At 44.9% G+C, this 15,036-nt stretch overlaps 2 pseudogenes; both read left to right on the top strand.

Moving 5' to 3' along the window:
• LOC103790890 (adenosine deaminase 2-like) overlaps positions 1-1,709 on the top strand; it is a 72,115-nt pseudogene extending 70,406 nt beyond the window's left edge.
• A 2,644-nt stretch (positions 1,710-4,353) lies between these two features.
• LOC100386307 (protein Mis18-beta-like) lies at positions 4,354-14,146 on the top strand (annotated as a pseudogene).
• Positions 14,147-15,036: the final 890 nt, after the last annotated feature.

The following is a 15,036-nucleotide window of genomic DNA, read 5'->3' as shown; positions in this document are numbered from 1 at the left end:
CAGCCTGGCCAACATTGTAAAACCCCATCTCTACTCAAAATACAAAAAATAGCTGGGTGTGGTGGTGGGCATCTGGAATCCCAGCTTCTAGGAAGGCTGAGGCAGGAGAATCGCTTGAATCTGGGAGGCAGAAGTTGCAGTGAGCTGAGATCCTGCCATTGCACTTCAGCCTGGGTTATAGAGAGAAAGATTTTTTTTTAAATGTGGACTGTGAGGTCAGAGAGACCAAGGTTTAAAAGTTGGTTTTGCTACTTACAAGGTGAATATTTTTGGTCAATTCATAAAAGCTATTAAGTTTCAACTTTCTCATTAGAATGATTAATAAATTAGATGATTAATAAAGCCGTATCATACCTCTTTTTAGCATTGTTAAAAGGAAACTGTGCACGTGTGTGTGTGTATTTGTGTTAATTTATTTTCATTTTAATGCTTGTGGGACTGTTTATTTGAAGATGTTCTGGGGGTTCAGACCCATCCATCCCCCATGGAAGACCATTCCCATGTCTTCAGACTGGCAGGGCACTTCCATAGACAAGAACATTCTGAATGCTTTAATGCTAAACACTACCAGGATCGGACATGAATTTGCTTTGAGCAAACACCCCGCCCTCAGGGTTTACTCGTGGAAAAAGGACATCCCCATAGAAATCTGTCCCATTTCTAACCAGGTATGTGTGGCTCAAGCGGCTGATCTCATGTGATCTCCCCTAACCGCAATTTCTGCCCCCTTAAACTTTTTTCCATATAACTTCTCTTTCCTTAACTCTCTTGTTACCAAAATATGTCCACTCTCCCACCTGTTAGTAAAGTCATTCCAAAGGGGCCTTTTGCTTAATCCACCAGGAAGAATTCGGCAGCTGTGAGGGTCCCCAGTGGGGTGGAATTTTGGGCAAAACTGCAGACAGAGCAAAAAGGACACAGGGGTGGCCAATGCTTCCTGGGGTCTTTTGTGTCTGCATTCAGTTAGCTCTTCTCTGAGCAGGACCAGAAGTGACTGAGTATTTGTGGTGCTGATGAAACAGGAGGAGACACATGGGGACTGGCCCTGTTCTCCTTGTGACTGCCCAGAAGTCATCCCCATTTTAGGGAGATAACAATGGGGAGATGAAGGGAGCTGATGGGGCTCCGGGTCTCATTCACTTGTGACTACTCTTTTTAGGACTCAGAGTTCATCTTTTTCCCTTGCCTCCTACTGGTCAGGTTCTGAAACTGGTGTCTGATTTGAGAAACCACCCTGCAGCTACTCTGATGGCCATCGGGTGCCCCATGGTGATCAGCTCTGATCCTACAATTTCTGTGAGGTCTTCATGAACATTGGGAGGATGAAGGCTGGCCTGAGAACCCTCAAGAAGCTGGCCATCAACTCTATCAAGTGAGTGTCTCATGTCATCCCAGGCTCCCTGCCCACCTTCCAGCCCACAGCTCATGTTTGCATCTGAGGAGGCTTGAAGCTAATGCCTTGATATTTTCTCTGGGTTCCTTCTTATCATGGCTGGTTAATCCTTGCTGCTGTACTGGGGAGACTGCTCTTCAAGCCTCAGATGTCCCCTCAGGCTCCCTGACTCATTCCCAACCCCTGCCCTGAGGCTGACCTGGGTTCCTCCTCTTCCTGCAAGTACAGTAGCCTGTTGGAGATTGAGAAAAATATTTTCATGGCAATCTGGAAGAAGAGATGGGATAAGTTCATAGTGGATGTGACTACAGAGTGAGGAGAAACTAGCCATCCTCCACGAGCTGCCTTCCCGCATGCACTGCCACCACCACTCACCCATTCTTGAATCAGCTCCATGTCCCCATCAAATCAATGGCCTGGGTACAGAGCGACCATGTGAGAAGCACTTGGCTGGCTGACTAGCTTCATCTTCTGGAACATTCTCCCTCAGCTACAGCAGCATTAGCCCTCTTGATTTTCTCTGCTCTGTGTCCATCGCTTCCAGTTTCTCTACTTCAGAATCTCTCCTCTCTCACCTCTGTGCTGTGTCCTCAGGCCTCAGTCCTGGGCTCTCTTCTATTCTGATCTCTTTCTTAAAAAAATTATTTTTTGGCCAGACGTGGTGGCTCACACCTGTAATCCAAGCACTTTGGATCCTCCCAAGATGAAAGGATCACCTGAGGTTGGGCGTTCAAGACCAGCCTGACAGACATGATGAAACCCCGTCTTTTAAAATAATTAATTAATTAATTAATTAAGAATTTTTCTTTCAAGATGGAGTTTTGCTCTTGACACTCAGGCTGGAGGGCAATGGTGCCATCTTGGCTCACTGCAACCTCCGCCTCTCAGGTTCAGGCAATTCTCCTGACTCAGCCTCCCAAGTAGCTAGGATTACGGGTGTGTGCCACCATGCCCAGCTGATTTTTATATTTTTAGTAGAGAATGAGTTTCATCTTGTTGGTCAGGCTGGGCTCAAACTCCTGATCTCAAGTGATTCACCCACCCTGGCTTCCCAAAATGCTGGGATTACAAGTGTGAGCCACCACACCTGGCCTGTTCTGATCTCTTTAACTCTGTCCTCTTTATTTCTCTTCTCTCTGTGTTCTCTTTTCCTGGGTGGTCTCATCCATTCCCTTGCCTTTTCATACCATTTATTTGTTAATGATTCCCACATTTATTTATGTACTTGAAGAGCTCAAAGGAATCTCTGAAGCTGAGGAGGTACAATTCTAAACCCTCAATCTCTTCCATTTGAACCTTTCTTTTTCTTTACTTTAATTTTTCTAATGAGTGTCTTGCTATGTTGCCCAGGCTGGTCTCCAACTCCTGGTCTCAAGTGATCCTCCTGCCTCATTCTCCCAAAGTGCTGGGATTACTGACATGAACCACCACACTCAGCCCTTTAAACCTTTCCCTGGCCTTTCCCATATCTTGTAAAAGACACCTCTGTACATTCCACCCAGTTGCTCAAAGCAGAAATTTTCAACGAAAGTCTTGATGCTGTGCTGTCCCTCACTCCCTAAATCAGAACACACCCTGCATCTGGATCCAAACAGTGGCACTCTGCCTGCACATTGCTACCAAGTCCAAGCCACCATGCCCCAACCTGAGTTATGACAACAGCCTCCTCGGTGATCTCCCCTTTCTTCCCTTTGCCTCCTCCAGCTCATTCTTTACAGAGTAGAATGACTTTTATTGTATTGAGACAGAGTCTCACCCTGTCACCCAGGCTGGAGTGCAATGGCATGATCTTGGGTCATTGCACCCTCCACCTCCCAGGTTTAAGTGATTCTCCTGCCTCAGTCTCCCAAGTAGCTGGGATTACAGGTGCACCACCATGCTCAGCTAATTTTTTTGTATTTTTGGTAGAGATGGAGTTTCGCCATGTTGGCCAGGCTGGTCTTAAACTCCTGACTTCATGATTCACCAGCCTGGGCCTCCCAAAGTTCTGGGATTACAGGCATGAGCCACCTTGCCCAGCCTGACTTTTTAAATATCAAATTAAATCAGGTTACTTCTTTGCTTACAACCCAGTGCAATCAGAGGAACACCAGTGTCTCCACAGGGTACACAGCATCTGATTTAATCTGGATCCCTTCCAGCACCTTCCTCTCCCAGTCACCCCAAGGGCCCCCCACCCCAGAGGCCTTTTATTCCTCAGATGTCCCCAGCTCTATACCATACCTGGGTCTTTTCTCCTTCTCTCTCCCTGGAACGTTCTTTTTTTTTAAGATGAGGTCTCTGTTGCCAGACTGGAGTGCAGTAATGTGATCTCAGCTCACTGCAACCTCTGCCTCCCAGGTTCAAGTGATTCTCCTGCCTCAGCCTCTTGAGTAGCTGGTATTACAGGCATGTGCCACCACACCTGGCTAATTTTTGTATTTTTAATAGAGACAGGTTTCATCATGTTGGCCAGGGTGGTATCAATCTCTTGACTTCATTATCTGCCCGCCTCAGCATCCTAGAGTGCTGGTGAGCCACTGTGCCCAGCAAGCATGTTTCTTTTTTCCCCTTTGTCTCACCTGTTCCTGTTTACCCTTCAAGTTTCAGGTTCCTGTCACTGTCTCAGGGGTTTTCCTGTGCCTGCCCTGTTCCTCTCAGGAACCCTTGCCCTTTTCCATCTTGCCTCTAATCACAATTTATAATTGTACATTTACTTCTGTGTTTACAGTCTCGCTCAGCCAGACTGAAACCCCCACGTGGGCAGGCACTCATGATTGTTTCTGATTGTTTCACACATGATGCTAACTCAGTGCCTGAGCCCAAACCCAGTCCGTGTTCAATAAACAATGCATTGAATGAGTGGGTGTCTCTGTGTGTGCTCAGTCAGCTGCTGAGGCAGGGGGCAGTAGAGCAGAGCCACCCAAATAAAAGACCTCATGTGATCGGAGTGCAGCTCCTTGCCTGGCCTTGGGAGAAGGATGCAAGAAGTCAGCCCTGTCCTCACTCAACTCAAGGATGGCAGGGGATCAAAGAACTACTTAAAAGCCACAGGTGGGGCTGGGTGTGGTAGCTCACTCCTGTAATCCCAGCACTTTGGAAGGCTGAGGTGGGTGGATCACCTGATGTCAGAAATTTGAGACCAACCTGATCAACATGGGAAAACCTAATCTCTACTAAAACTACAAACTTATTCAGGCGTGGTGGTGCATGTCTGTAATTCTAGCTACTCTGGAGGCTGAGGCAGGAGAATCACTCTAACCTGGGAGGCAGAGTTTGCTGTTAGCTGAGATCACACCACTGCATTCCAGCCTGGGCAATAAGAGCAAAATTCCATCTCAAAAAAAAAGTCGCAGGTGGAGGTAAATGTCTTCTTATCCATCTTCTGTGACCTGCACCTGAGCTCTCAGGCAGTGGTGAGCCCTCTCTCCACTCCTAGTTTATCACCATTTGGTTCGTAGACCTGGGAAAAGTTTTGCCCACCAGGAGTCAGCAACCACAGGCTGTGCCTGGGGGTAAGAAGACAGCCTCTAGGGTCCTGTCTAACTCTGCAGGTGATTCAATGCCTTACCAAATCCCTGAAGAACTCTTTAAGGTCCCAACCCACTAACTTATATTTAACAGTTGGTAAAGATGGACTTTAGCAGAATGGACTTCTGTAGCAAGTTTCCATGGCTTCAGGGGATCTCCAGCACAGGCAGATGCAGACAGCCTCTGGCCTGAACTTGCTGTCATCTCCGACTTGGCAAAGTGAACCAGCAACAGTATTGCCTGTGTCCAGTTCTTCTTTCTTGCCTTTATTTCTCATGGCCTAGTCCTATTGAACTAAATGTCCATGGAGCATTTATCTGATCATTTTGAAATAATTTCAAAACAAGTTGCAAGAATAGTACAGAAAACTGTTAACAGGCCAGGCACAGGGGCTCACGTCTGTAATCCCAGCACTTTGGGAGGCCAAGATGAATGGATTGCCTGAGCCTAGGAATTCGAGACCAGCTTGGGCAACATGGTGAGACCTCATCTCTACTAAAAATACAAAAATTGGCTGGGTATGGTGGGGCATGCCTGTGGTCTCAGCTACTCAGAAGGCTGAGGTAGGAGGATGACTTGAGTGCAGGAAGTGGAGGTTGCAGTCAGCTGAGATCACACCACTGTACTTTAGGCAACCCAACAAATCGAGACCCAGACTCAAAAAAACAAAACGAACAAAAACAACACCACCACAAACCTCAAACACTCTCTTTACCCAGTGTCCCACAGCTGGGATTGGGATCTTGCTCTACTGCCCAGCCTGTCTCAAAGACCTGACCTCAACTCAGTCTCCTGCCTCAGTTTCCCAAAGTGCTTGGATTACAGGCATGAGTCATACAACCAGCTTGTAGAAATTTTTACCGCACAAAAGTCAGCAAATATTACAAATCGATGCCCCACCAGCCAGCTGTTACACATTTGCATACTATGTTAATTTGTCTTAATACGATGTTACTGACTTTGATCACTTTAACTTGATTCCTGCCAGAATTTGCATTGTGAAGTTACCATTTTTCCCTTAGTAATTAACAAATATTTGGAGAGGAGACACTTTATTTAAGTCTTGACTCCTCCTTAAAACTTTACTTGTATCTGCTGAGGACTTTTCTCGAACCTATTGCTCTCATGGTCGCTGTTCCATTTATTGCCATGTAGCAAATATCCCAAAACGTAGTGGCTTAAAACAAAATAAAAATGTGTGATCCCTCCCAGAGTCTGTGGGTTACGGGTCTGGGCAGGGCCCAGCTGGGCAGTTCTGCTCGGGGTCTCATGAGGTCCTTGTCACAATAAAGGCAAAGCTGCAGCTGTCAGGCCACCAGGGGATGCTCTCAATACAGTCACAGGGCTCAGCTGGTGCTTTCCTTATGGCGGGTTAGGCCTCTTCCCATTGACCTCAACTGCTGAGGTAAGTATTCCAGGGAATAAATGAAAGATTCTGGAAGTCACATGGCATCATTTATGCCATACTCTGTTGGTCCCAACAGTAACAAAAAACACCTCCTAATTTTAAGAGGTGGAGATGGAGATCCCAACTTCTAATGAAAACTTGTCAAAGCCACATTATAAAAAATAGTATATAGTGTAAGAATTGTTGGAAAATATTTTGTAAAATACAACTATCAAATGCTTTCCTTCCTTACTTCCTCCATTCCTTCCTTTCCCCTCTTCCATTCCCCCTCTTCCCTTCCCCCCTCCCCTTCCCCACTTTCTTTCTCTCTTCTTTCCTACTTCCTTCCCTTCCCATCTCTCCCACCCTTCTCCCTCCCTCCCTTCCTTCCTTCCCTCCCCCTTCCCCTCCTCCTCCCCTTCCCACCTTTTTTTTTCCTTTCTTCCTTTCCCCTCCTTCCCCTCCTTCCCTTCCTTCCTTCCTTCCTTCCTTCCTTCCTCCCTCCCTCCCTCCCCTCCTTTCTTCCTCCCTTTTTTGACTGTGTCTCAAATCTAGGCTGGAGTGCAGTGGCATGATCACAACTCACTGCAGCCTTAACTTCTTGGGCTCAAGTAATCCTCTAGCCTCAGCCACTCAAGTGGCTGGGACTACAGGTGTACATCACTGCTCTGAGCTAATTAAAAATTTTGAGGGGGGAGGTGCCGGCTGCAACGCAGCCCCAGGTTGACTTTTTTGATGGCACTGAGAGGACGACTGACGAAGCTTCTTTTACAACCTCCATGAAGTGGGATACTCAGGTGGTGAATGGGTCCTCGCTGCTCAGCCCCGCAGGGCTGGAGGCTGAGGATCTGGCTGCCGGCCAGCAGTGACCGTCTTGGCTGCAGCCTGAGTGGTGCATTGTGTTTCAGTGCACACATTGCCACGCAATGCTCGCTGATTCAGTGCATCTCGCCTGGGACCTGTCGCGGTTCCTCTGTCTTCTTCAGAGTTACAAATAACATCGTTTTGGAAGAGCCCTTCCTAGTTGGCATTGAAGGTTCACTCAAAGGGAGTACTTACAGCCTTTTGTTCTGTGGTTCCTGTGGGATTCCCATTGGTGTCCATCTGTATTCTACCTATGCTGCCCTGGCTGCTTTGAGAGGTTACTTCTGCCTTTTCAGTAACAAAATGGTGTGCTTTCTCTGAAAAACAAAAGCCATAGTAAATGCATCAGAGTTGGATATTCACGATGTACCTCTATCAGAAACGATTGCAGAGCTGAAAGAGAAGATAGTGCTAATGCACACTCGCTTAAATTCACTAATGAAGAGGGAGGACTCAAGATGGTGCTGTGAGAACAACCCAGGATTGGAGCTCACATTGTGTCCACGGAAAGGTGAGTCTGAGCTGCATTTCCAGACTGATTTTTGTTGCCCACGGAACGGGGAAATTCCCAAGTGAAGAAGAGACACGGGACGCCAGGCAGAACCTCCGTCTGGCGAAGCCGGCAGCTGGGGTGGCGGTGGCCGGCCCTACCCAGCGCTCCCCACAGGGCGCGCTTGTCCGGGTGCCCCGTTGAACTGGCAACAGGAGTCGTGAGAGGGCTGGACTTGAGACTCAGCTAGACTTGGACAGTGGGCCAGCCAGGGGATCGCAGGGACAGAGCGTTAGGGTTGGCCCAGTGGGACGAACAAAAGCGCGATTTCAAACAAGCCCCGGGCAGACGGCCCGAGATGCTCTGAGGGGGAGGGGCGTCCACCATTACCAAGGCAACCCGCCCCAACTGAGATACATGCCCATTGCTGAGGCAGCCAGCCGGTGCCAAGGCAACCTGTCCCTACTGAGATACACGCCCACTGCTGACGCAGCCTGCCATTGCCGAGGCAACCCGTCCCTACTGAGATACACGCCCACTGCTGACGCACCCTGCCATTGCCAAGGCAACCCGTCCCTACTGAGATACACGCCCACTGCTGACGCACCCTGCCATTGCCGAGGCAACCCGCTACAACAGAAAGACTCCACTGCAGGGCATGGCGGAGACCACAGCAGAGCCTGCAGGAACAGGGCGAATCACACAACAGCAGGGCAGAGCCTCGGCAGCCAAACAGTGGCTAGTCTGCGTCCTAGCTGGGCAGGACCTCAACGGACATCCAAAAATAAAGCCGAAACCCCTCAACACAGAGCATTTGAGAAAAAAAAAGAATTTTTTAATGAGCTCTGTTGCTGCAGAATCAAACATAGCAGCCTAACAGACCTGAATGAACAACAGAGCTCACAGCTCAGCAATTAAGCCCCTATAAAGTACAAACTGTCTCCTCAAGCAGCTCCCTGACCCCTCTATATCCAAAAGACTGACATAAGGCAGGTATCATCCTGGGACAAAGAGAGCAGAAAAAGAAACTGGTAGCATCCCTCGCTGTGCCACAGCTGCTAGAGGTGCACCCCGGACTAGCAGGGTCTGGAGCGGACCTCAGCAGTCATACAGCAAAGGGGCTAGACTGGTAGAAGGAAAACCAAGCAACAGAAATACTTCATCATCAACATTCTGGGTATCCACTCAGAGACCCAATCGAAAAAGTCAACAACTACGCAGACGACCAGCGGACAAATCCACAAAGATGGGAAGAAACCAGTGCAAAAAAGAGGAAAACACCCGAAACCAGAACACCTCGCCTCCTAGAAAGGACCAAAACTCCTCACCAGCAAGGGAACAAAGCTGGACAAAGAATGACTGTGACGAAATGACGGAATTAGACTTCAGAAGATGGATAATGAGAAACTTTTGTGAGCTAAAAGATCATAAATTAAATCAATGCAAGGAAACTAAAAACCTTGAAAAAAGATTTGAAAAAAGATTCAAAAAATGATAACAAGAATGGATAACTTAGAGAGGAAAATGAATGAATTAAAGGAGTTGAAAAACACGAGAACTTCGCGAAGCAAACACAAGTTTCAATAGCCGAATTGACCAAGCAGAAGAAAAAATATCTGAAGTCGAAGACCAACTCAATGAAATAAAACAAGAAACCAAGATCAGAGAAAAAAGCGCAAAAAGGAATGAACAAAGTCTCCAAGAAATGTGACACTACGTGAGAAGACCTAACCTACGTTTGATAGGTGTACCAAAAGGGGACGAAGAGAATGAATCCAAGCTGGAAAATACTCTTCAGGACATCATCCAGGAAAATATCCCCCACCTAGCAAGACAGGCCAACACTCAATTGCAGGAAATACAGAGAACACCACAAAGATATTCCGCAAGAAGAGCAACCCCAAGGCACATAATCATCAGATTCAACAGGGTTGAAATAAAGGAGAGAATACTAAGGGCAGCCAGAGAGAAAGGTCGGGTCACCCACGAAGGGAAGCCAATCAGACTCACAGCAGATCTCTCAGCAGAAACACTACAAGCCAGAAGAGAGTGGAGGCCAATATTCAACATTCTGAAAGAAAAGAAATTTCAACCCAGAATTTCATATCCAGCCAAACTGAGCTTCAGAAGTGAAGGAAGAATAAAATCCTTTGCGAACAAGCAAGTACTCAGAGATTTTGTCACCACCAGACCTGCTTTACAAGAGCTCCTGAAAGAGGCACTACACATAGAAAGGAACAACCAGTACCAGCCATTCCAAAATCACACTGAATGCTAAAGAGGATCAACATAATGAAGAATCTACAACAACTAACAGGCAAAACAGCCACTTAGCATCAAAATGGCAGTATCAAATTCACACATAATAATATTAACCCTAAATGTAAATGGACAAAACGCACCAATCAAAAGACACAGACTGGCAAATTGGATAAAAATCCAAAACCCATCAGTGTGCTGTATCCAGGAAACCCATCTCACATGCAAGGATACACAAAGGCTCAAAATAAAGGGATGGAGGAAGATTTGCCAAGCTAATGGAAAGCAAAAAAAAAGCAGGAGTTGCAATTCTCATCTCTGATAAAATAGACTTTAAAGCAACAAAGATCAAAAGAGAAAAAGAAGGCCATTACATAATGGTAAAAGGATCAATAAAACAAGAAGAGCTAACGATTCTAAACATACATGGACCCAATGCAGGAGCACCCAGATACATAAGGCAAGTTCTTAATGACTTACAAAAGGACTTAGACTCCCACACAATAATAGTGGGAGACTTTAACACTCCACTGTCAATACTAGACAGATCAACCAGACAGAAAATCAACAAGGATATCCAGGGCTTGAACTCAGACCTGGAGCAAGCAAACCTGATAGACATTTACAGAACTCTCCACCCCAAATCCACAGAATACACATTCTTCTCAGCACCACATCACACCTACTCTAAAATTGACCACATAATTGAAAGTAAAGCACTGCTCAACAAATGCAAAACAACTGAAATCATAACAAACAGCCTCTCAGACCATAGTGCAATCGAGTTAGAACTCAGAATTCAGAAACCCACCCAGAACCGCACAGCTTCATGGAAACTGAACAACTGGCTCTTGAATGTTGACTGGGTAAACAACGAAATGAAGGCAGAAATAAAGAAGTTCTTCGAAACCAATGAGAACGAAGACACAACGTGCCAGAACCTCTGGGACACATTTAAAGCAGTCTCTAGAGGAAAGTATATAGCAATAAGTGCCCATATGAGAAGAATGGAGAGATCCAAAATTGACACCCTATCATCAAAATTAAAAGAGCTAGAGGAGCAAGATCAAAAAAACTCAAAACCCAGCAGAAGACAAGAAATAACTAAGATCAGAGCTGAGCTGAAGGAGATTGAGACACGAAAACCCTTCAAAAAATCAATAAATCCAAGAGCTGGTTTTTTGAAAAGATCAACAAAATAGACAGACCACAAGCCAGACTGATTAAAAATAAAAGAGAGAACAACCAAATAGATGCAATAAAAAATGGTAAAGGGGAAATCACCACAGATTCCACAGAAATTCAAACCATCATCAGAGAATATTACAAACAAGTATATGCACATAAACTAGTAAACCTGGAAGAAATGGATAAATTCCTGGACTCCTGTGTCCTCCCAAGCCTAAACCAGGAGGAAGCTGAAACTATGAATAGACCAATAACAAGGTCAGAAGTCGAGGCAGCAATTAAGAGCCTACACACAAAAAAAGCCCAGGTCCAGACGGGTTCACAGCCGAATTCTACCAGACACACAAGGAGGAGCTGGTACCATTCCTTCTAAAACTATTTCAAACAATCCAAAAAGAGGGAATCCTTCCCAAATCATTTTATGAGACCAACATCATCCTGATACCAAAACCCAGCAGAGACCCAACGAGAAAAGAAAACTTCAGGCCAATATCCATAATGAACATAGATGCAAAAATCTTCAATAAAATATTGGCAAGCCGATTGCAACAGCAAATCAAAAAACTTATTCATCATGACCAAGTAGGATTCATCCCAGGGATGAAAGGCTGGTTCAACATACGCAAGTCTATCAACGTAATTCACCACATAAACAGAACCAAAAACAAAAACCACATGATTATCTCAATTGACGCAGAGAAGGCATTTGACAAAATTCAACAGCCCTTTATGCTAAAAACCCTCAATAAACTCGGTATCGATGGAACGTATCTCAAAGTAATAAAAGCTATTTACGACAAACCAACAGCCAATATCATACTGAATGGGCAAAAACTGGAAGCATTCCCTTTAAAATCTGGCACTAGACAAGGGTGCCCTCTCTCACCACTCCTATTCAATATAGTACTGGAAGTTCTAGCCATAGCAATCAGGCAAGAAAAAGAAATAAAGGGCATTCAAATAGGAAAGGTGGAAGCCAAATTGTCTCTATTTGCAGATGACATGATAGTATACCTAGAAGACCCCATCGCCTCTGCCCAAAAACTCCTGAAACTGATAAGCAACTTCAGCAAAGTCTCAGGATATAAAATCAATGTGCAAAAATCACAAGCATTCGTCTACACCGATAACAGACTTAAAGAAAGCCAAATCAAGAGCGAACTGCCATTCGCAATTGCTACAAAAAGAATAAAATACCTAGGAATACAACTCACAAGGAACGTAAGGGACCTCTTCAAGGAGAACTACAAACCACTGCTCAACGAAATCAGAGAGGACACAAACAGATGGAGAAACATTCCATGTTCATGGTTAGGAAGAATTAATATCGTGAAAATGGCTATACTGCCCAAAGTAATTTACAGAATCAACGCTATCCCCATCAAGCTACCATTGACTTTCTTCACAGAACTGGAAAAAACCACCATGAACTTCATATGGAACCAAAAGAGAGCCCGCATAGTTATGTCAATTCTAAGCAAAAAGAACACAGCGGGGGGCATCACACTACCGGATTTCAAACTATACTACAAGGCTACAGTAATCAAAACAGCATGGTACTGGTACCAAAACAGAGATATAGACCAATGGAACAAAACAGAGGCACTGGAGGCAACACAGCATACACACAACTATACAATCTTTGATAAACCTGACAAAAACAAGCAATGGGGAAAGGATTCCCTGTTTAACGAATGGTGTTGGGAAAACTGGCTAGCCATGTGCAGAAAGCAGAAACTGGACCCCTTCCTGACACCTTACACTAAAATTAACTCCAGATGGATTAAAGACTTAAACATAAGACCTGGCACCATAAAAACCCTAGAATGAAATCTAGGCAAAACTATCCAGGACATAGGAGTAGGCAAGGACTTCATGAACAAAACACCAAAAGCATTGGCAACAAAAGCCAAAATAGACAAATGGGACCTAATGAAACTCCACAGCTTCTGCACGGCAAAAGAAACAGTCACTAGAGTGGATCGGCAACCAACAGAATGGGAAAAAATTTTCGCAGTCTACCCATCTGACAAAGGGCTGATATCCAGAATTTACAAAGAACTCAAACGGATTTACAGGAAAAAAACAAACAAGCCCATTCAAAAGTGGGCAAAGGATATGAACAGATACTTTACGAAAGAAGACATATATGAGGCCAACAATCATATGAAAAAATGCTCATCGTCACTGGTCATCAGAGAGATGCAAATCAAAACCACATGGAGATACCATCTCACGCCAGTTAGAATGGCGATCATTAAAAAATCTGGAGACAACAGATGCTGGAGAGGATGTGGAGAAAAAGGAACACTTTTACACTGTTGGTGGGAGTGTAAATTAGTTCAACCACTGTGGAAGACAGTGTGGCGATTCCTCAAGGCCTTAGAAATAGAAATTCCATTTGACCCAGCAATCCCATTACTGGGTATATATCCAAAAGTCTGTAAATCGTTCTACTATAAGGACGCATGTACACGAATGTTCATTGCAGCACTGTTTACAATAGCAAAGACCTGGAATCAACCCAAATGCCCATTGATAATAGACTGGATTGGAAAAATGTGGCACATATACACCACGGAATATTATGCAGCAATCAGAAATGATGAGTTTGAAGGGACATGGATGAATCTGGAGAACGTCATCCTCAGCAAACTGACACAAGAACAGAAAATGAAACACCGCATATTCTCACTCATAGGCGGGTGATGAAACATGAGAACACATGGACACAGAAAGGGGAGTACTAAACACTGGGGTCTATTGGGGGGAAAAGGGGAGGGCCAGTGGGAGGGGGAGGTGGGGAGGGATAGCCTGGGGAGAAATGCCAAATGTGGGTGAAGGGGAGAAGAAAAGCAAAGCACACTGCCATGTGTGTACCTACGCAACTGTCTTGCATGCTATGCTCATGTACCCCAAAACCTAAAATCCAATAAAAAATTTTAAAAAAAGACTATTTAAGGAAATAAAAGATTGATATATCAGTAAAAAAAAAAATTCACTAATGAAGATTCTGAGTGAAGTGACTTCTGACCAGCCCAAGCCAGAAAACTGATCTGTAGCAATGCTTGAGTTTCAGGTTCAGGCTTTATTGCTGTCTTCAACAACAGGTGCGGCTGACGTCATTTTTTGGAAAAGACTGGCTTCAAGAATGGGGGCGGGAAATGCAGTTTCTATTTACTTCTAGGCTCATTTTCTAAATGATTTGTGAATCTGTGTTCAGAAGACGAGAAACTAAGGATTCTTCTGTTTTATGGCTATTTGCCTTAAGAACTTATTTTAGATTCTTATTGAATTCATAATACTTACCTCTGAAAACGTCTTTGACTGTAAATTTAGGAATTAAAGTGCAAAGTGTCATGTGTCCTCTGATCTACAGTTGCATGGTTGGTCTGAAAATAGAGTTGGGCTTAATGTTGACTACTCATATTCTTGCATGAAACAGTTGTTATGAATACTATAAATCATTTTTATTAGTAAAATTTTACACTTATATAAAATACAGACCATGATATATAGGCAATGTTTAACAAATTGCCTGAATAATATAAAAAAATTTTGAGGGGTCAGGCATGGTGGCTCATGCCAGTAATCCCAACACTTTGGGAGGCTGACGCCGGGTGGATCACCTGAGGTTGGGAGTTTGAGATCAGCCTGATCAACATGGAGAAACCCCATCTCTATTAAAAATACAAAATTAACCAGGCATGGTGGTGCATGTCTGTAGTCCCAGCTACTCTGGAGGCTGAAGCAAGAGAATCGCTTGAGCCTGGGAGGCAGAAGTTGCAGTGAGCCGAGATTATGCCATTGCACTCCAGCCTGATGATGGAAAATTTTCTTTCTGGTATGAAGTCTTGCTATGTTGCCCAATATGGTCTCAAACTCCTGGGCTCAAGCAGTCCTCTCACCTCTGCCTCGCAAAGCACTGGAATTATAGACAGGAGC

Source organism: Callithrix jacchus, chromosome 6, assembly GCF_049354715.1.
Source record: "Callithrix jacchus isolate 240 chromosome 6, calJac240_pri, whole genome shotgun sequence".
Taxonomy (NCBI): Eukaryota; Metazoa; Chordata; class Mammalia; order Primates; family Cebidae; genus Callithrix; species Callithrix jacchus.
The sequence above is the reverse complement of the archived record's forward strand: the minus strand, read 5'-3'. Positions and strand labels throughout refer to the sequence as shown.